The sequence below is a fragment of the Electrona antarctica genome (assembly GCF_951216825.1).
Source record: "Electrona antarctica genome assembly, chromosome: 9".
Taxonomy (NCBI): Eukaryota; Metazoa; Chordata; class Actinopteri; order Myctophiformes; family Myctophidae; genus Electrona; species Electrona antarctica.
In genome coordinates this window covers 47,536,021-47,557,437 of record NC_136790.1, presented here as the reverse complement: position 1 = coordinate 47,557,437, position 21,417 = coordinate 47,536,021, and the positions used below count along the sequence as shown (strand labels likewise).

The following is a 21,417-nucleotide window of genomic DNA, read 5'->3' as shown; positions in this document are numbered from 1 at the left end:
TAATGTTGTTTATTGCCCACAATAGTTTTTCTTTGATGAACCTCTTGACATTTGATTTAAATTTTGCATGCATGCTTAGATTTCCAGAGATGCTTCTGGTGAAATAATGCAGCTGTGTAAATAGTATGTGTGCCTCGTAAACTCAGTCGGTAGAGCATGAGACTCTTAATCTCAGGTCATCAATAACATCATGCTAGTAGGCAGGTACTGTGGCTTAGCGGTGAAAGCGCCTGTCTTGTAAACAGGAGATCCTGGGTTCAAATCCCAGCAGTACCTCAGAAAGCAAGTTCCTAGCAATGTTGTTTATTAGCCCACAATAGTTTTTCTTTCATGAACCTCTTGACATTTGATTGAAATTTTGCATGCATGCTTAGATTTCCATAGATGCTTCTGGTGAAATAATGCAGCTGTGTAAATAGTATGTGTGCCTGGTAAACTCAGTCGGTAGAGCATGAGACTCTTAATCTCAGGTCATCAATAACATCATGCTAGTAGGCAGGTACTGTGGCTTAGCGGTGAAAGCGCCTGTCTTGTAAACAGGAGACGCTGGGTTCAAATCCCAGCAGTAGCCTACCTCCGAAAGCAAGTTCTTAACTATTGTGTATTGCCCACAATAGTTTTTCTTTCACAGACCTCTTTACATTCGGTGAAAGAATGCAGCTGTGAACATGTTACTCGTGCCTGGTTAGCTCAGTCGGTAGAGCATGAGACTCTTAATCTCAGGGTCGTGGGTTCGAGCCCCACATCGGGCGAAGCCAATTGCCATTTGATTATACGGAAGTGTGCACTAGAGTATTAGACTCTGATCATTTCAATCTGTAGATGAGGTCAAGTTCAACTATACGCAAAAATGCTACAAAGTGCAGAAAATGTGTCATGGCCTGCTCTCTACAGGTTGAATGGGTCCACTAGGTTGTGCTGTTGGCTACAGTTCTAATCACAAAGGAGACTTTTCTTGTTCCATATGTAAAATCTAGCATGGAGGTTGAAAATAATGTGTTTAGAACTTTAATAACTCATTTACTTTATCAGAGAATAGCATCTATCTCTAACATCAGGATTTTAGAATCAGAATCAGAATCAGAATCAGGTTTATTTGTCACATCACATTACAAGTAAGGTGGGTGAAATTCATTTTTGTGTAGACACACATTGCAGTTACAGGGGAAGGTGACAGCAAATTGAGCTACACAGCTGCAGCCATATTTCGGCGCTGCCCTTAGCTTACTTGCCTCAGAAAAATTTAGAAAAGAAGAAGAGAGAAGGATAGGGGGGGGGGGGGCAGAGTTCGGGTGGGGGGTCTTGACAGAGAGGGAGGGGGGGAGGGGTGTAAACATCACATCACATTACATTACAGTTGCATTGTATCGTGTGGGCACAGAATGTTCTTGGGTGGGGGGCAGGGCGGGTTGTAGGTCTGTACACCGATCAAAAAGCACTACCCTCACGCCACTCTTCAGGTTGGAAGGGCTGCGTGCGCGTAGGAAAAAAAAAAGGGAGCACAGCCGGACAGCAGCAGGTGGGGCTTGGGGTGGGGGGGGGGGGGGGGGAGAGGGCGGCGTTTCGTGTAGGAGTGTGTGTGAAGTGTTCGTTAAGTTCATTGTTTATGTTTGTGTGTCCTGAGCTGCCCTCCCGGATTTGGATCCCAGGTCGCGCTGTCTCGAAGTCCAGATAGTGAGAGGAATAACACAGCAAGCTGTGCAGACTGCGTGGCCTTGGTTCCCAGACGGGAGCACTTTCAGATGCTGTGTGCGGGGGGGTGCGCGTGATCTTCTCCACTGCATTCGCCATGAGCCTTTTTTCCAGATTATGCGAGAAAGGGATTCTTATTTATTCAGAATCATCTCTCTCGAGTTTTGCCCGTAGTAACATCCCTTGTATCGCAGATAGACGCTCCAGGCAGATCTCAAATCTTCGCTCGAGGCCAATGAGTCTCTCAGAAAGTTTTTCAAAGTTGGAATCATGCTTTCGATTGAGCTCAGCTATAGCCACAGCGAGGCCTCCCGTCACTCTGCACAGTTCAGTTACCATGGTGAGCAGCTTGGGCCCACTTCCGACGTCGTCGACTGCTCCCCTCGAAATTTTCCGGTAGATCAGACTCCCGCCTAGGCCTGATAGCGCCAAGCCTGCCACCACGAGTCCAATTATCCATAGGTCTTCCACATCCTCCACGGAAAGCACGGTCAGACATAACATCCCCCAATTTTGGTAATAAGGGTCTCTCACATAACCAGCAGGAAAAGATCCCGGTGGGCATGTCGGCTCCCCCGCACCGGAATGTCTGTCCGAAAAAATCTTGTCGAAAGCACTTAATGACCAGCTAATTAACTCCATTTTTAGGCAGGTACTGTGGCTTATCTGGTGAAAGTGTCTGTTTCGTAATGTTGTTTATTGCCCACAATAGTTTTTCTTTGATGAACCTCTTGACATTTGATTTAAATTTTGCATGCATGCTTAGATTTCCAGAGATGCTTCTGGTGAAATAATGCAGCTGTGTAAATAGTATGTGTGCCTCGTAAACTCAGTCGGTAGAGCATGAGACTCTTAATCTCAGGTCATCAATAACATCATGCTAGTAGGCAGGTACTGTGGCTTAGCGGTGAAAGCGCCTGTCTTGTAAACAGGAGACCCTGGGTTCAAATCCCAGCAGTACCTCAGAAAGCAAGTTCCTAGCAATGTTGTTTATTGCCCACAATAGTTTTTCTTTCATGAACCTCTTGACATTTGATTGAAATTTTGCATGCATGCTTAGATTTCCATAGATGCTTCTGGTGAAATAATGCAGCTGTGTAAATAGTATGTGTGCCTGGTAAACTCAGTCGGTAGAGCATGAGACTCTTAATCTCAGGTCATCAATAACATCATGCTAGTAGGCAGGTACTGTGGCTTAGCGGTGAAAGCGCCTGTCTTGAAAACAGGAGACCCTGGGTTCAAATCCCAGCAGTAGCCTACCTCCGAAAGCAAGTTCTTAACTATTGTGTATTGCCCACAATAGTTTTTCTTTCACAGACCTCTTTACATTCGGTGAAAGAATGCAGCTGTGAACATGTTACTCGTGCCTGGTTAGCTCAGTCGGTAGAGCATGAGACTCTTAATCTCAGGGTCGTGAGTTCGAGCCCCACATCGGGCGAAGCCAATTGCCATTTGATTATACGGAAGTGTGCACTAGAGTATTAGACTCTGATCATTTCAATCTGTAGATGAGGTCAAGTTCAACTATACGCAAATATGCTACAAAGTGCAGAAAATGTGTCATGGCCTGCTCTCTACAGGTTGAATGGGTCCACTAGGTTGTGCTGTTGGCTACAGTTCTAATCACAAAGGAGACTTTTCTTGTTCCATATGTAAAATCTAGCATGGAGGTTGAAAATAATGTGTTTAGAACTTTAATAACTCATTTACTTTATCAGAGAATAGCATCTATCTCTAACATCAGGATTTTAGGCAGGTACTGTGGCTTATCTGGTGAAAGTGTCTGTTTCGTAATGTTGTTTATTGCCCACAATAGTTTTTCTTTCATGAACCTCTTGACATTTGATTTAAATTTTGCATGCATGCTTAGATTTCCATAGATGCTTCTGGTGAAATAATGCAGCTGTGTAAATAGTATGTGTGCCTGGTAAACTCAGTCGGTAGAGCATGAGACTCTTAATCTCAGGTCATCAATAACATCATGGTAGTAGGCAGGTACTGTGGCTTAGCGGTGAAAGCGCCTGTCTTGTAAACAGGAGACCCTGGGTTCAAATCCCAGCAGTAGCCTACCTCCGAAAGCAAGTTCTTAACTATTGTGTATTGCCCACAATAGTTTTTCTTTCACAGACCTCTTTACATTCGGTGAAAGAATGCAGCTGTGAACATGGTACTCGTGCCTGGTTAGCTCAGTCGGTAGAGCATGAGACTCTTAATCTCAGGGTCGTGGGTTCGAGCCCCACATCGGGCGAAGCCAATTGCCATTTGATGATACGGAATTGTGCACTAAACTATTAGACTCTGATCATTTCAATTTGTAGATGAGGTCCAGTTCAACTATACGCAAATATGCTACAAAGTGCAAAAAATGTGTCATGCCCTGCTCTCTACAGGTTGAATGTGTCCACTAGGTTGTGCTGTTGGCTACAGTTCTAATCACAATGGAGACTTTTCTTGTTCCATATGTAAAATATAGCATGCAGGTTGAAATATGAATGTGTTTAGAACTTTAATAACTCATTTACTTTATCAGAGAATAACATCTTCTATCTCTAACATCAGGCTTTTGGGCAGGTACTGTGGCTTAGCTGGTGAAAGCGCCTGTTTCGTAAACAGGAGACCCTGCGTTCAAATCCCAGCAGTACCTCAGAAAGCAAGTTCCTAGCAATGTTGTTTATTGCCCACAATAGTTTTTCTTTCATGAACCTCTTGACATTTGATTGAAATTTTGCATGCATGCTTAGATTTCCAGAGATGCTTCTGGTGAAATAATGCAGCTGTGTAAATAGTATATGTGCCTGGTAAGCTCAGTCGGTAGAGCATGAGACTCTTAATATCAGGTCATCAATAACATCATGCTTGTAGGCAGGTACTGTGACTTAGCAGTGAAAGCGCCTGTCTTGTAAACAGGAGACCCTGGGTTCAAATCCCAGCAGTACCTCTGAAACCAAGTTCTTAACTGTGTATTGCCCACAATAGTTTTTCTTTCACAGACCTCTTTACATTCGGTGAAAGAATGCAGCTGTGAACATGGTACTCGTGCCTGGTTAGCTCAGTCGGTAGAGCATGAGACTCTTAATCTCAGGGTAGTGGGTTCGAGCCCCACATCGGGCGAAGCTTATTGCCATTTGATGATACGGAAGTGTGCACTAAACTATTAGACTCTGATCATTTCAATCTGTAGATGAGGTCCAGTTCAACTATACGCAAATATGCTACAAAGTGCAAAAAATGTGTCATGCCCTGCTCTCTACAGGTTGAATGTGTCCACTAGGTTGTGCTGTTGGCTACAGTTCTAATCACAATGTAGACTTTTCTTGTTCCATATGTAAAATATAGCATGCAGGTTGAAATATTAATGTGTTTAGAACTTTAATAACTCATTTACTTTATCAGAGAATAACATCTTCTATCTCTAACATCAGGCTTTTGGTCAGGTACTGTGGCTTAGCTGGTGAAAGCGCCTGTTTCGTAAACAGGAGACCCTGGGTTCAAATCCCAGCAGTACCTCAGAAACCAAGTTCCTAGCAAGGAACTTCCTTTGCTAGGAATGTTGTTAATTGCCCACAATAGTTTTTCTTTCATGAACCTCTTGACATTTGATTGAAATTTTGCATGCATGCTTAGATTTCCAGAGATGCTTCTGGTGAAATAATGCAGCTGTGTAAATAGTATGTGTGCCTTGTAAACTCAGTCGGTAGAGCATGAGACTCTTAATCTCAGGTCATCAATAACATCATGCTAGTAGGCAGGTACTGTGGCTTAGTGGTGAAAGCGCCTCTCCTGTAAACAGGAGACCCTGGGTTCAAATCGCAGCAGTACCTCCGAAAGCAAGTTCTTAACTATTGTGTATTGCCCACAATAGTTTTTCTTTCACAGACCTCTTTACATTCGGTGAAAGAATGCAGCTGTGAACATGTTACTCGTGCCTGGTTAGCTCAGTCGGTAGAGCATGAGACTCTTAATCTCAGGGTCGTGGGTTCGAGCCCCACATCGGGCGAAGCCAATTGCCATTTGATTATACGGAAGTGTGCACTAGAGTATTAGACTCTGATCATTTCAATCTGTAGATGAGGTCAAGTTCAACTATACGCAAAAATGCTACAAAGTGCAGAAAATGTGTCATGGCCTGCTCTCTACAGGTTGAATGGGTCCACTAGGTTGTGCTGTTGGCTACAGTTCTAATCACAAAGGAGACTTTTCTTGTTCCATATGTAAAATCTAGCATGGAGGTTGAAAATAATGTGTTTAGAACTTTAATAACTCATTTACTTTATCAGAGAATAGCATCTATCTCTAACATCAGGCTTTTAGGCAGGTACTGTGGCTTATCTGGTGAAAGTGTCTGTTTCGTAATGTTGTTTATTGCCCACAATAGTTTTTCTTTGATGAACCTCTTGACATTTGATTTAAATTTTGCATGCATGCTTAGATTTCCAGAGATGCTTCTGGTGAAATAATGCAGCTGTGTAAATAGTATGTGTGCCTCGTAAACTCAGTCGGTAGAGCATGAGACTCTTAATCTCAGGTCATCAATAACATCATGCTAGTAGGCAGGTACTGTGGCTTAGCGGTGAAAGCGCCTGTCTTGTAAACAGGAGACCCTGGGTTCAAATCCCAGCAGTACCTCAGAAAGCAAGTTCCTAGCAATGTTGTTTATTGCCCACAATAGTTTTTCTTTCATGAACCTCTTGACATTTAATTGAAATTTTGCATGCATGCTTAGATTTCCAGAGATGCTTCTGGTGAAATAATGCAGCTGTGTAAATAGTATGTGTGCCTGGTAAACTCAGTCGGTAGAGCATGAGACTCTTAATCTCAGGTCATCAATAACATCATGCTAGTAGGCAGGTACTGTGGCTTAGAGGTGAAAGCGCCTGTCTTGTAAACAGGAGACCCTGGGTTCAAATCCCAGCAGTAGCCTACCTCCGAAAGCAAGTTCTTAACTATTGTGTATTGCCCACAATTGTTTTTCTTTCACAGACCTCTTTACATTCGGTGAAAGAATGCAGCTGTGAACATGTTACTCGTGCCTGGTTAGCTCAGTCGGTAGAGCATGAGACTCTTAATCTCAGGGTCGTGGGTTCGAGCCCCACATCGGGCGAAGCCAATTGCCATTTGATTATACGGAAGTGTGCACTAGAGTATTAGACTCTGATCATTTCAATCTGTAGATGAGGTCAAGTTCAACTATACGCAAATATGCTACAAAGTGCAGAAAATGTGTCATGGCCTGCTCTCTACAGGTTGAATGGGTCCACTAGGTTGTGCTGTTGGCTACAGTTCTAATCACAAAGGAGACTTTTCTTGTTCCATATGTAAAATCTAGCATGGAGGTTGAAAATAATGTGTTTAGAACTTTAATAACTCATTTACTTTATCAGAGAATAGCATCTATCTCTAACATCAGGATTTTAGGCAGGTACTGTGGCTTATCTGGTGAAAGTGTCTGTTTCGTAATGTTGTTTATTGCCCACAATAGTTTTTCTTTCATGAACCTCTTGACATTTGATTTAAATTTTGCATGCATGCTTAGATTTCCATAGATGCTTCTGGTGAAATAATGCAGCTGTGTAAATAGTATGTGTGCCTGGTAAACTCAGTCGGTAGAGCATGAGACTCTTAATCTCAGGTCATCAATAACATCATGGTAGTAGGCAGGTACTGTGGCTTAGCGGTGAAAGCGCCTGTCTTGTAAACAGGAGACCCTGGGTTCAAATCCCAGCAGTAGCCTACCTCCGAAAGCAAGTTCTTAACTATTGTGTATTGCCCACAATAGTTTTTCTTTCACAGACCTCTTTACATTCGGTGAAAGAATGCAGCTGTGAACATGGTACTCGTGCCTGGTTAGCTCAGTCGGTAGAGCATGAGACTCTTAATCTCAGGGTCGTGGGTTCGAGCCCCACATCGGGCGAAGCCAATTGCCATTTGATGATACGGAATTGTGCACTAAACTATTAGACTCTGATCATTTCAATTTGTAGATGAGGTCCAGTTCAACTATACGCAAATATGCTACAAAGTGCAAAAAATGTGTCATGCCCTGCTCTCTACAGGTTGAATGTGTCCACTAGGTTGTGCTGTTGGCTACAGTTCTAATCACAATGGAGACTTTTCTTGTTCCATATGTAAAATATAGCATGCAGGTTGAAATATGAATGTGTTTAGAACTTTAATAACTCATTTACTTTATCAGAGAATAACATCTTCTATCTCTAACATCAGGCTTTTGGGCAGGTACTGTGGCTTAGCTGGTGAAAGCGCCTGTTTCGTAAACAGGAGACCCTGCGTTCAAATCCCAGCAGTACCTCAGAAAGCAAGTTCCTAGCAATGTTGTTTATTGCCCACAATAGTTTTTCTTTCATGAACCTCTTGACATTTGATTGAAATTTTGCATGCATGCTTAGATTTCCAGAGATGCTTCTGGTGAAATAATGCAGCTGTGTAAATAGTATATGTGCCTGGTAAGCTCAGTCGGTAGAGCATGAGACTCTTAATATCAGGTCATCAATAACATCATGCTTGTAGGCAGGTACTGTGACTTAGCAGTGAAAGCGCCTGTCTTGTAAACAGGAGACCCTGGGTTCAAATCCCAGCAGTACCTCTGAAACCAAGTTCTTAACTGTGTATTGCCCACAATAGTTTTTCTTTCACAGACCTCTTTACATTCGGTGAAAGAATGCAGCTGTGAACATGGTACTCGTGCCTGGTTAGCTCAGTCGGTAGAGCATGAGACTCTTAATCTCAGGGTAGTGGGTTCGAGCCCCACATCGGGCGAAGCTTATTGCCATTTGATGATACGGAAGTGTGCACTAAACTATTAGACTCTGATCATTTCAATCTGTAGATGAGGTCCAGTTCAACTATACGCAAATATGCTACAAAGTGCAAAAAATGTGTCATGCCCTGCTCTCTACAGGTTGAATGTGTCCACTAGGTTGTGCTGTTGGCTACAGTTCTAATCACAATGTAGACTTTTCTTGTTCCATATGTAAAATATAGCATGCAGGTTGAAATATTAATGTGTTTAGAACTTTAATAACTCATTTACTTTATCAGAGAATAACATCTTCTATCTCTAACATCAGGCTTTTGGTCAGGTACTGTGGCTTAGCTGGTGAAAGCGCCTGTTTCGTAAACAGGAGACCCTGGGTTCAAATCCCAGCAGTACCTCAGAAACCAAGTTCCTAGCAAGGAACTTCCTTTGCTAGGAATGTTGTTAATTGCCCACAATAGTTTTTCTTTCATGAACCTCTTGACATTTGATTGAAATTTTGCATGCATGCTTAGATTTCCAGAGATGCTTCTGGTGAAATAATGCAGCTGTGTAAATAGTATGTGTGCCTTGTAAACTCAGTCGGTAGAGCATGAGACTCTTAATCTCAGGTCATCAATAACATCATGCTAGTAGGCAGGTACTGTGGCTTAGTGGTGAAAGCGCCTCTCCTGTAAACAGGAGACCCTGGGTTCAAATCGCAGCAGTACCTCCGAAAGCAAGTTCTTAACTATTGTGTATTGCCCACAATAGTTTTTCTTTCACAGACCTCTTTACATTCGGTGAAAGAATGCAGCTGTGAACATGTTACTCGTGCCTGGTTAGCTCAGTCGGTAGAGCATGAGACTCTTAATCTCAGGGTCGTGGGTTCGAGCCCCACATCGGGCGAAGCCAATTGCCATTTGATTATACGGAAGTGTGCACTAGAGTATTAGACTCTGATCATTTCAATCTGTAGATGAGGTCAAGTTCAACTATACGCAAAAATGCTACAAAGTGCAGAAAATGTGTCATGGCCTGCTCTCTACAGGTTGAATGGGTCCACTAGGTTGTGCTGTTGGCTACAGTTCTAATCACAAAGGAGACTTTTCTTGTTCCATATGTAAAATCTAGCATGGAGGTTGAAAATAATGTGTTTAGAACTTTAATAACTCATTTACTTTATCAGAGAATAGCATCTATCTCTAACATCAGGCTTTTAGGCAGGTACTGTGGCTTATCTGGTGAAAGTGTCTGTTTCGTAATGTTGTTTATTGCCCACAATAGTTTTTCTTTGATGAACCTCTTGACATTTGATTTAAATTTTGCATGCATGCTTAGATTTCCAGAGATGCTTCTGGTGAAATAATGCAGCTGTGTAAATAGTATGTGTGCCTCGTAAACTCAGTCGGTAGAGCATGAGACTCTTAATCTCAGGTCATCAATAACATCATGCTAGTAGGCAGGTACTGTGGCTTAGCGGTGAAAGCGCCTGTCTTGTAAACAGGAGACCCTGGGTTCAAATCCCAGCAGTACCTCAGAAAGCAAGTTCCTAGCAATGTTGTTTATTGCCCACAATAGTTTTTCTTTCATGAACCTCTTGACATTTAATTGAAATTTTGCATGCATGCTTAGATTTCCAGAGATGCTTCTGGTGAAATAATGCAGCTGTGTAAATAGTATGTGTGCCTGGTAAACTCAGTCGGTAGAGCATGAGACTCTTAATCTCAGGTCATCAATAACATCATGCTAGTAGGCAGGTACTGTGGCTTAGCGGTGAAAGCGCCTGTCTTGTAAACAGGAGACCCTGGGTTCAAATCCCAGCAGTAGCCTACCTCCGAAAGCAAGTTCTTAACTATTGTGTATTGCCCACAATTGTTTTTCTTTCACAGACCTCTTTACATTCGGTGAAAGAATGCAGCTGTGAACATGTTACTCGTGCCTGGTTAGCTCAGTCGGTAGAGCATGAGACTCTTAATCTCAGGGTCGTGGGTTCGAGCCCCACATCGGGCGAAGCCAATTGCCATTTGATTATACGGAAGTGTGCACTAGAGTATTAGACTCTGATCATTTCAATCTGTAGATGAGGTCAAGTTCAACTATACGCAAAAATGCTACAAAGTGCAGAAAATGTGTCATGGCCTGCTCTCTACAGGTTGAATGGGTCCACTAGGTTGTGCTGTTGGCTACAGTTCTAATCACAAAGGAGACTTTTCTTGTTCCATATGTAAAATCTAGCATGGAGGTTGAAAATAATGTGTTTAGAACTTTAATAACTCATTTACTTTATCAGAGAATAGCATCTATCTCTAACATCAGGATTTTAGGCAGGTACTGTGGCTTATCTGGTGAAAGTGTCTGTTTCGTAATGTTGTTTATTGCCCACAATAGTTTTTCTTTGATGAACCTCTTGACATTTGATTTAAATTTTGCATGCATGCTTAGATTTCCAGAGATGCTTCTGGTGAAATAATGCAGCTGTGTAAATAGTATGTGTGCCTCGTAAACTCAGTCGGTAGAGCATGAGACTCTTAATCTCAGGTCATCAATAACATCATGCTAGTAGGCAGGTACTGTGGCTTAGCGGTGAAAGCGCCTGTCTTGTAAACAGGAGACCCTGGGTTCAAATCCCAGCAGTAGCCTACCTCCGAAAGCAAGTTCTTAACTATTGTGTATTGCCCACAATAGTTTTTCTTTCACAGACCTCTTTACATTCGGTGAAAGAATGCAGCTGTGAACATGTTACTCGTGCCTGGTTAGCTCAGTCGGTAGAGCATGAGACTCTTAATCTCAGGGTCGTGTGTTCGAGCCCCACATCGGGCGAAGCCAATTGCCATTTGATTATACGGAAGTGTGCACTAGAGTATTAGACTCTGATCATTTCAATCTGTAGATGAGGTCAAGTTCAACTATACGCAAATATGCTACAAAGTGCAGAAAATGTGTCATGGCCTGCTCTCTACAGGTTGAATGGGTCCACTAGGTTGTGCTGTTGGCTACAGTTCTAATCACAAAGGAGACTTTTCTTGTTCCATATGTAAAATCTAGCATGGAGGTTGAAAATAATGTGTTTAGAACTTTAATAACTCATTTACTTTATCAGAGAATAGCATCTATCTCTAACATCAGGATTTTAGGCAGGTACTGTGGCTTATCTGGTGAAAGTGTCTGTTTCGTAATGTTGTTTATTGCCCACAATAGTTTTTCTTTCATGAACCTCTTGACATTTGATTGAAATTTTGCATGCATGCTTAGATTTCCAGAGATGCTTCTGGTGAAATAATGCAGCTGTGTAAATAGTATGTGTGCCTTGTAAACTCAGTCGGTAGAGCATGAGACTCTTAATCTCAGGTCATCAATAACATCATGCTAGTAGGCAGGTACTGTGGCTTAGTGGTGAAAGCGCCTCTCCTGTAAACAGGAGACCCTGGGTTCAAATCGCAGCAGTACCTCCGAAAGCAAGTTCTTAACTATTGTGTATTGCCCACAATAGTTTTTCTTTCACAGACCTCTTTACATTCGGTGAAAGAATGCAGCTGTGAACATGTTACTCGTGCCTGGTTAGCTCAGTCGGTAGAGCATGAGACTCTTAATCCCAGGGTCGTGCGTTCGAGCCCCACATCGGGCGAAGCCAATTGCTTTTTGATGATACGGAAGTGTGTACTAAACTATTAGACTCTGATCATTTCAATCTGTAGATGAGGTCCAGTTCAACTATACGCAAAAATGCTACAAAGTGCAGAAAATGTGTCATGGCCTGCTCTCTACAGGTTGAATGTGTCCACTAGGTTGTGCTGTTGGCTACAGTTCTAATCACAAAGGAGACTTTTCTTGTTCCATATGTAAAATCTAGCATGGAGGTTGAAAATAATGTGTTTAGAACTTTAATAACTCATTTACTTTATCAGAGAATAACATCTATCTCTAACATCAGGCTTTTAGGCAGGTACTGTGGCTTATCTGGTGAAAGCGTCTGTTTCGTAATGTTGTTTATTGCCAACAATAGTTTTTCTTTCATGAACCTCTTGACATTTGATTGAAATTTTGCATGCATGCTTAGATTTCCAGAGATGCTTCTGGTGAAATAATGCAGCTGTGTAAATAGTATGTGTGCCTGGTAAGCTCAGTCGGTAGAGCATGAGACTCTTAGGTGCCGTTCACACCTGGAAGACGGCCGTCTTATCAAAGTCTTACTTGTTACATGGGGGGGAGGGCAAGGGATGAAGCGAGCTGTAGGCCAAACATTGAAAGACCTGGGTGGGACTTCAGACAAGACAAAAAGGGTTGGGTTTACCCGCCAACCAATAGGAGAGAAGTTCCGTTTGTTACGCTACACTGGGCGGTCTTTTCACACTTGTATTTTTTTTACTGCAGTGCACAGTGCGGTCACGGAAGAGGAAAGAGGCACTTTCGGAACGAAAAGGATTTTATTGTAAATAAAAGTAGTTTGGTCTGGTCCAGAAAGCAATTCAACAGGAAAATAGAATCCCTGCCCGTCGTGGCCGAACAGAAAATTAAAACAAACGTTATAATTCAAGGTGCATGCATTTTGTCATTCACTCCTAACCCAGAAACAGTAGGCTACAGTATCCACATATCCATATCAAAAGAGCTTGCATGCAAGCCATCAAATAATTCAGGTGTCACATCGACTCCGTGAAGTTTGGGATCTCTCGTTCCCCCTCGCATCAGTTTGTTATTCCACCCGACCCATAATCAATAGTTATCCGCCAGACCACGGACCAACGATATAAAAGGACATCAGTGCTTTACACAGAGGATGCGACATTATAAATGAATTAGGCCTACTTCAAACCATTCCATATGATTCGGTTGTTATATAACAAACAAAGTTAATATGAATGCCATGGCCCATGTGTTCAGTTTGCATGGGCAGTGCGCATTGGATATTATGAAAGAGTCGTAGTCATTTAAATGTAAAGTCGCTGAACGTCCGACTGCAGAGTGGAGAGCCGTGCGCCCAGGCGCTGCAACCTGGAGGCTCCAACTTGGAGACGCATATCATCTTATCCTATATTTCGCCTATAGCCTACCATCGACGTCTGCGTCATGGCTAACAGCCTGAAATGCAGCAAGTCGTCTGAGCGTGTTGTGGTAAAATGGATGCACTTTATTAAAAATAATGGTGTGGTTTCCAACAGAAAATATTAATTTTCCTCAAATGATGCCATGCTCTCTGCTAGTCTGCGTACATGGAGGCTACTACATACACACAGAATCAGTGCCAGACTTGGCACCTACTGTGGTGGTACTGATAAAGTGGAGACAGCCGTGCGCCCGGACGCAACTTGGCGTCTCCAAGGTACGCGCAGCTGTCTCCAGTCTGGTACTAAGTTCGTTCGACAATTAGTACCAGATTTGTCGATTCTATCTGGCACTGATTGTGGGCTAGTAACCCCCCAGGGACGCAGACTAGCAGAGAGCATCATGGCATCTTTTGAAGAAAGATTGATATTTTCTGTTTCAAACTACCCAATTTTATATAATAAGCAGCATCCGTACCACTCCAGGTCGGACATGAGATGGGCCACATATCTGGCTATTGGCCGTGAGATAGGCGAAGATGGTAAGTAGGCGAAATCTAGCCAAACGTAGGATAAGATGGCATGGAATGGGTAACAGCATACGTTGGCACCATGCAAGGAAGGGTCTGTGCACCTCTATTAAATATAGGCAATTTGTTCCAAAATGTAAAAAAGGACATCAAAAAGTGATTTGAACATGCTTAAACATTGGACAATAAGGTCTAGTAATTCTAACATTTTGCTACATGTGTGCTTCGGAAATGCACACCGGGAGCGCACTCGCCTATTAGTTTGCATTGCACCGTGCGCTCAGTGCGCTATTTCCGAACGCGTGTAACTGAGCACAGATGCGATGTTGTGATTTATTCTTCATTTGATCTGACTTTTTGACCCAAATATAAATCATTATTCTATAGGCTTCACGTATTTTGTGGACATCTTCATGCCTCCCGTATAGGCTCTCACTAATAAAGAGGCCGGGTCTCAAATTAGCTCGTCGTCTCAAATATATTCAGAAGGAAATTAAAACCGTATTCAAGTTCATACGGCCGAGCCACACACGGCTTTTCAAAGCGCGCGCGCGTACACGTGCCCCACGCATCCAGTTAATGTGCTGTGCGCGTATGCGGGGCTCGTGTGTGCGCGCTGAAAAGCCTGATGTAGCTAGGCCGCAATGATAGCGGCTCCACCAGGCACGTGCGTCACGCGTCTATTCTGCGTAAAGTTCGGGCGTAATTGCTACAAATCCTCTATATAAATTAATTTTCCCAATAAACAATACCTTGAAGGAAGTAAGATAGTAATGATGCAGCATTGAGGCTATGGGCCCTATTATGCGTGTCTTAAGTACCAGGTCTTATTCCTTAACTTAAGACCTGGAGGCGTGGTCAATGCCATTTGGCCACTCAGAATAGCCAAATGGCATTGATCACGCCTCCAGGTCTTAAGTTAAGGAATAAGACCTGGTACTTAAGACACGCATAATAGGGCCCTATATGTCCAAATCATGGACGTATATTACTTAAGGTCATTTTCCAAATACTTCTACATGTTGGACAAAATATCCTATTTATGATCGAGGTGCCCACTCTGCTTGTATTCCTGTCGATACGTGTATCATACTGTGATTATACTGGAATCAAGAAATGGTATAAGCCTACTTGATTTTATCATGTAAAAAATATGAAGGAGAGATGCTTGTTGTAGGGATCAGGTATGATGAGTAGAGTAGAGTAAACCCAGACCTCTGCAGTGTATTGCCTTGGGCAACAATTTGAATAGGACAGAATACAAACCATGTTGATTGAGTGAATCATTCTTTAACGTTTTGATAGGCCTATAATACATATCTATCAAATGGACAAAAAACCTTTCCTGGGTGTCCCTTTGGATTTGTGCTATATGCTTAATTTCCGTGTCTTGCATACTCAGCACAAAGGTGCTTTGATAGGTGGACAGGCCTCCGGAACCAGTACACCAGGATAAGGAGGGAATTAAGAGCCCCAAAAAGTGGCAGTGAAGGGAGGGCCCAGTATGGCCACTATTCGATATTATGTCGTTTGTGGAGCCCCACGTCACGGAGAGAGAAACAACCTCCAATTTCCCACCTCCAACTGGTAAGAGAAATATTTGTTATGACCGTTTTGAGGCAGCACACAACAGGCCAAAGTTTTACAATATATCTTTCAACCTTTATAGACAGCACTCAGCAGCACGACAGCCAGGACTGGCAGGACTCCCAGGAGCTCTTCCATGCTGGACATGCAGGTAATAAATAATAATACACAGCACTCGTGACTGTTTCCAAATTCAACACCAACTCTTAAAGAATTGTACACAATAAATATGTTTGGAACCTTTCTCAGATGAAACTCAGCAGCAGCAGCAGCACTATGCAGCAGGTCCCAGCCACTTCTTTGCTGACGGTGGTAAGATGCATATCACTCATGACTGTTTCCAAATTCAACACCAACCCTTGTACAATTTAGAATTTACAATTTAGGCATTTAGCAGACGCTCTTAATCCAGAGCGACTTACATTGTACACAATAAATATGTTTGGAACTTTTCTCAGATGAAATTCAGCATCAGCAACACCCAGCAGGTCACATCCGCCACCTCTTCCCTGACAGTGGTGAGACGCATATTACTCATGACTGTTAACACTTTGATTGCTACAGGATCTCGGCAGGCCTATTTTGATGTTGCTACCGTTTAACATTGCACAAAGGCCTTGTTCGGGGGCCCACAGCAAAATGTTCTCTTATAGCGAGAATCACACGCATACATCAAAAGAAAGCTGAACTTGTCCACTTCAATTTAAAAAATACATTTTGATTTTACCATGTTCCATTCTGGAGATATTGACCTTTTTGCAACACCTGCATTTGCCTGGAAGTGGTTATCTTGAACAGCGAGCAGAGTTATGGATGGTTTAAAGTCAGAGACATTGACAGGCAGATATCAAATTGAACCCAATAAATATCCTATACATCCTATACACCGAATGAAAGCCCTGAATGTGTACTTTTACGAGGAAAACAGTATACATTGATCCCATCTACAGTTAGACAGTAATTGGTTATTGAATGCAGCTTGTGCCCACCAGATAACTTCAGAGAAGACATGGACTTTGTGAACTCCTCAATATTCACAAAATAAGGCCTATAGCGACATATAAATACTATATACCGTATGAAATAGAAGACTCTCTGCTTTCATAAGAAAAAAACTTCTACTGTAGTAATAATAAAAATCACACCCATGTGAAGTGAGAGGTGCAACTCTGTCCCATATTCTGTTCTCTGCTTATTCAATACAGCTCGCTATATACGGACTGAGGCAGAAAGTCATGTAAACCTTTTATTTACAGTTTGGTCTGTAAACTTCTACTGTAAAAATAAAAATCACACCCCTGTGAAGTGAGCGTTGCAACTGTTCTGTACTTATTCACTACAGCTCGCTATATACGGACTGAGACAGAAAGTCATGTAAACCTTTTATTTACAGTTTGGTCTGTAAACTTCTACTGTAATAATAAAAATCACACCCCTGTGAAGTGAGCGGTGCAACTGTTCTCTACAGTTGCGCGGTGCAACTGTAGAGAACTAAAGAAATGTCTGACAATAAATCTTCATAACTCTGCTTTCTTTAGATGAGGATGATGATGATGATGATTGCCTCGCATAATCTATCTCACTGCTTTCATTGTTTTGATCGCAGTAACATTGGGGGGGGGGGGGGGTCATGGGCACATTGGGCAGCAAAAGTCTTGATCCGTACGGCTATAAAAAGTCCCATTCCACCGTTCGGTTCAGAACTATAGTATAACGGTGAGACGCGTTGTCATCATCAGCTGATTTTGTTTTTCAAGCTAGTATAGGGGAACATGCCTGGGCATGCAGGTTGGGGGCGATGGAGAAAAAAAAAGCTTCACCCGGCTGTGATGTCGACAAGGAAAAAATGACTTCCACAGATCACAAGTTCACAACACCATGGTTTAGGACGCGGAAAAGTTCGTTATACATTACACCCGGGTCGATTACGTCCCCGACGCGTTCATTGCGGTCTTCACTACAATTATAATGAATAAAAAAGCGTTACAATCACACGTCCGAGCGATCTCCGATTATGACGGCTCTGCATGGCGATACGTGATCCACCAACGGAACACTGTCTGTTGTCGTGGCGGCCCCTCGATACTGTGGTTAGTTCGTAGTATTGTAGGCTCGGGGATCGTTTGGTCGCTACAGTATGAAGAAGGAAACATGCATCTGTCCATGTGTGTTGCAGACGTTATGCAATGCCGCAGCCGATCCGGTGCATATGTGTTTAGGCAGCGTTCCGTTCATCATGTTTTTTTCCGAGAGACAGAGGAGAGCCCCCATCTCGCAAGATCCTCCTCCTGGAGAAACAGGAGGGGAGGGGGGAATCGAGTATTATAGTGTTGGGTGAAATGTCCGAGGTGGAAAGCCTGGTGAGGCGAGGTTAGGTGAAATTTGATTATTTTCACACATCGACTAGATCGGCATGGGCGCATCCATTTTACACTGGCTTCTACACGTAAAGCGGCCCGCCCTCCTGTTTTCAGGAGGGGAGGGGGTTTTGTTTTTTTTGTTTTTTTTTCTGATCACGTGAGCGGGACTAAGCAGCAATGACAGGGGGATGGTTCTTCATTGTCCGGGTGGGTAAAAAGATGAATGAAAGTATGCTATAAAAAAGTGATTAGAACGTATGGATACGTGGTTCGCACCGGACGTTTGATTAATTGATAACATATTGATACGCGATTAGCGTTCGCTGTGTTAACAAATGCAAGACTTAATACATATTTAGAGCCTTTTTTCCTTTTTGAAATGTACTTTTATTTGGGAAAAGAACAGATAAATGCGTGTCGGATTACAGTGTTTTGCTTTTCTATTCAGTCTTTGTGCCGAAGAGCCCCTGCTACATTATTTGTACTTGTACATACGATAAAGTATCTGCATGTTTTTCAATGGTCCCTTAATTTGTGTGTGTGCAAAAACACACCAAATGCACTGCCAAAAAATAAATAAAATAACACTCTACACCAGGGCTGCCCAAAAGGTAGATCGCAATCTCCCAGCAGATCACAAAGGCTGTTTGTGTATATCATTTAAATATGGAAAAATAGATGTTTTGGCATCTGCTACTTGAAGGTGTCTTGATTGATTTACATCAAAAAGATAAGTAGGTTCAAACCCACATTCCAATACTGTTTTCAAGAGTGTTGCTGTTGCACACAAACAGTAGCATTACAAAGTTGTATACAAAATAATAATAATACAATACCAATTCCATCTCCCCCCACTACTTCCCACTCGGAGTAGGTTTGTCTATATCAGGGGTGCCCACACTTTGACTTGTGAGCTACTTTCAAAATGACAAGCTCAACAAGATCTACCCGCCGAAAAAAAAAATATTATACCATTGCTGAAAATAGTTTAAATATGGAATAGCAGAGCTGGCGTTACATATAAGATAAATACACTTGGAATTGGAAATAGAGGGGGAGAAATGGAATAGGTAGGGTTTGTTGTATTTCATCTGTAATGCTACTGACGTTTGTGCACAGCAACACTCTTGAAAACAAAATAGTGGGTTTGAGCTGACAGGCCCTTTTTGATGTCAATCAATCAAGTCCCCTTAATTCAAGTGGCAGATGCCAAAAATAGTTTTTTTATACTTTGTAGGGGCATATCATGTGATCTATTGGGCACCCCTGGTCTATATGTAATGCCAGCATCGCTATTCCAGAAACCCCTCATGTAAAATGTTAAAACTAAATTATTTACAGTTATGTGGGGATAATATTTATATAATATAAATCTGTATAACTTCTCTAATATATAGAAGTATATATAATATAGATATATAATTATTTTGAGGTGGGTATATATTGTTGAGCAGGTCATTTTTAAGTCAAATCAAAAAAGTCTGGGCACCGTTGCTCTACACAGACATTCACCATGTGGTTGTGAATTTGACTGAACACAGTTCTATCAAAAAGATTAGCATCCCCTCATCTCTAACATCCAGAGCCTACCACCATGGTTTTTCTTTTCTGAGCTGGAGAATTTAAAGATTGTCTCCAAAGATGTTTATCAAATTTGTCGCACACCTTTCGTTAACATGCAATGTGTTGTGAACTTGCATTTCCAGAAGACCTTTGTAAAGTCATGAGAGAATCCTAGGATGATTCTAGTTCTAAGCATCTGTACACTTTTAATAGTGCTGATTTTACCTTATCTATGATGACATTTCTGGAAATGTGTTGTATTTCACGTATTTGTTTATCTTTTGAATCTTGGGAATTCTGAACCTCCATTTTCTTTCCCATTTGTTAATAGACGGAAGTCTAACTCCATATCAGGTGCCCAGCTCGGCGTTTCCTGCTGAAAGAGGTAATATATGCATGTTAATCATAACCGTTTACAAACACAACACCAATCCAAACCATACAGGTGTACACAATATATGTTTGAATCTAACTTCATAGAAAGAAGTGTGCAGTTTCACCGAGTCCTCCACCCCTGCATTGATGACAGTGGTAAGATAATTATGTATATTAGTAATAAGACAACTAATTACAAATTCAACATCAAGTCATAAAGCTGTATTCAACATGTTAACCCTTACTTTACAGATGCCACTCAGATTTCCCATGGCTCCAGGCAGGACATTTTTGCTGTTGCAAGAGGTACAAGTAAGACATGCATATTAATCAGAACAAATGTTTACAAGAACAACAAATTCAATAAATGTTTGAACCTTACTTCATAGAAGGAAGCCGGCAGAAGCTTTCTTATTCCTTCGGTGCTCTAAATGTTAAGACATGAAACTTTACTTTAGACCAATCAGAAGCATACAATTTCAGAGCCAACTCAACGTGGAGCTGACATGGCGCCACCAGCAGCCTTGGAGGATGACCCGGAGTTCACCATTGACATGGTGTACCTGAATCTACCAGGTAACATGAATAATCTCCTCATGTACAGAAAGAGGTCTCAAATGCAGACTTTTCACACAAGCAAACGCCAAAAGGATTCCACCAATGTATCCAAAATGTAGTTGTGCTTTAGGGCTTACAAATCCAATAGAAAGGTCTACTGACATGTTTGCAACATTACCTAATAGACGAGGACGAGCCCAGCCAGTCCCAGTCTCTCCTGTCAGTGCCAGCCAGGGAGCGAGGTCCACAGCCTGCTGAACGTGGTAAGATGTACAGACAAGACATTGACATTTAGAAATGCAACAAAAGAAAATCAAGCTCAATATCATATGATTAAACTTCTTCATAGTTGCCAGTCGCAGCACACCTGCTGGCACCAGCCAATCAGCAGGGCCGAGCTGGTCAGCAGACCACAGACCCATAACCCCTGGACCCGGGTCTGGGTATATGCAGTCCCCAGCTGGACCCGGGTCTGGGTATATGCAGTCCCCAGCTGGACCCGGGTCTGGGTCTATGCAGTCGCCAGCTGGTGAAAGTGGTAAGGTGTAAAAGACAGTCATTGACATTTACAAATGCAACAAAAACTATTCTAGCACAATATCATATTATGATTAAACTTTACGTCACAGCAGCCTGTTCCAAAAGACGAGGTACCGGACGAAGGAAAGGGTCCAGTCGGTCAGCAGGCCACAGACAGGCCACGGTACCTGGGTACCAGGCAGGTCACCGGCCCATGCTGTACACAGCTGCTGAAAGTGGTAAGACATTCCAAATGAAGCCATTTCCATTTAAGAATTTAACCAACAATTCAAGGTCTATATCATATTGTGATTAAAACTTACTTCATAGAGGTCAGTCACACCAGCCACACTGCCACCAGCTGTGCAACAGCGAGAGGGAGAGGCAGAGACAGAGGCAACCAGCAGTCTGCTGGACATCTGACTGGCCCACAGGCC

General features: G+C 42.4%; 1 long non-coding RNA gene across 1 annotated transcript; it reads right to left on the bottom strand.

Annotated features, from left to right (window-relative positions):
- Positions 1-19,423: 19,423 nt before the first annotated feature.
- LOC306930102 lies at positions 19,424-20,715 on the bottom strand. The gene is made up of 3 exons (XR_013790847.1): positions 20,640-20,715; positions 20,286-20,330; positions 19,424-19,904 (listed from the first exon to the last, which is right to left on the bottom strand). It is a non-coding gene; the product is annotated as an uncharacterized lncRNA (long non-coding RNA).
- Positions 20,716-21,417: the final 702 nt, after the last annotated feature.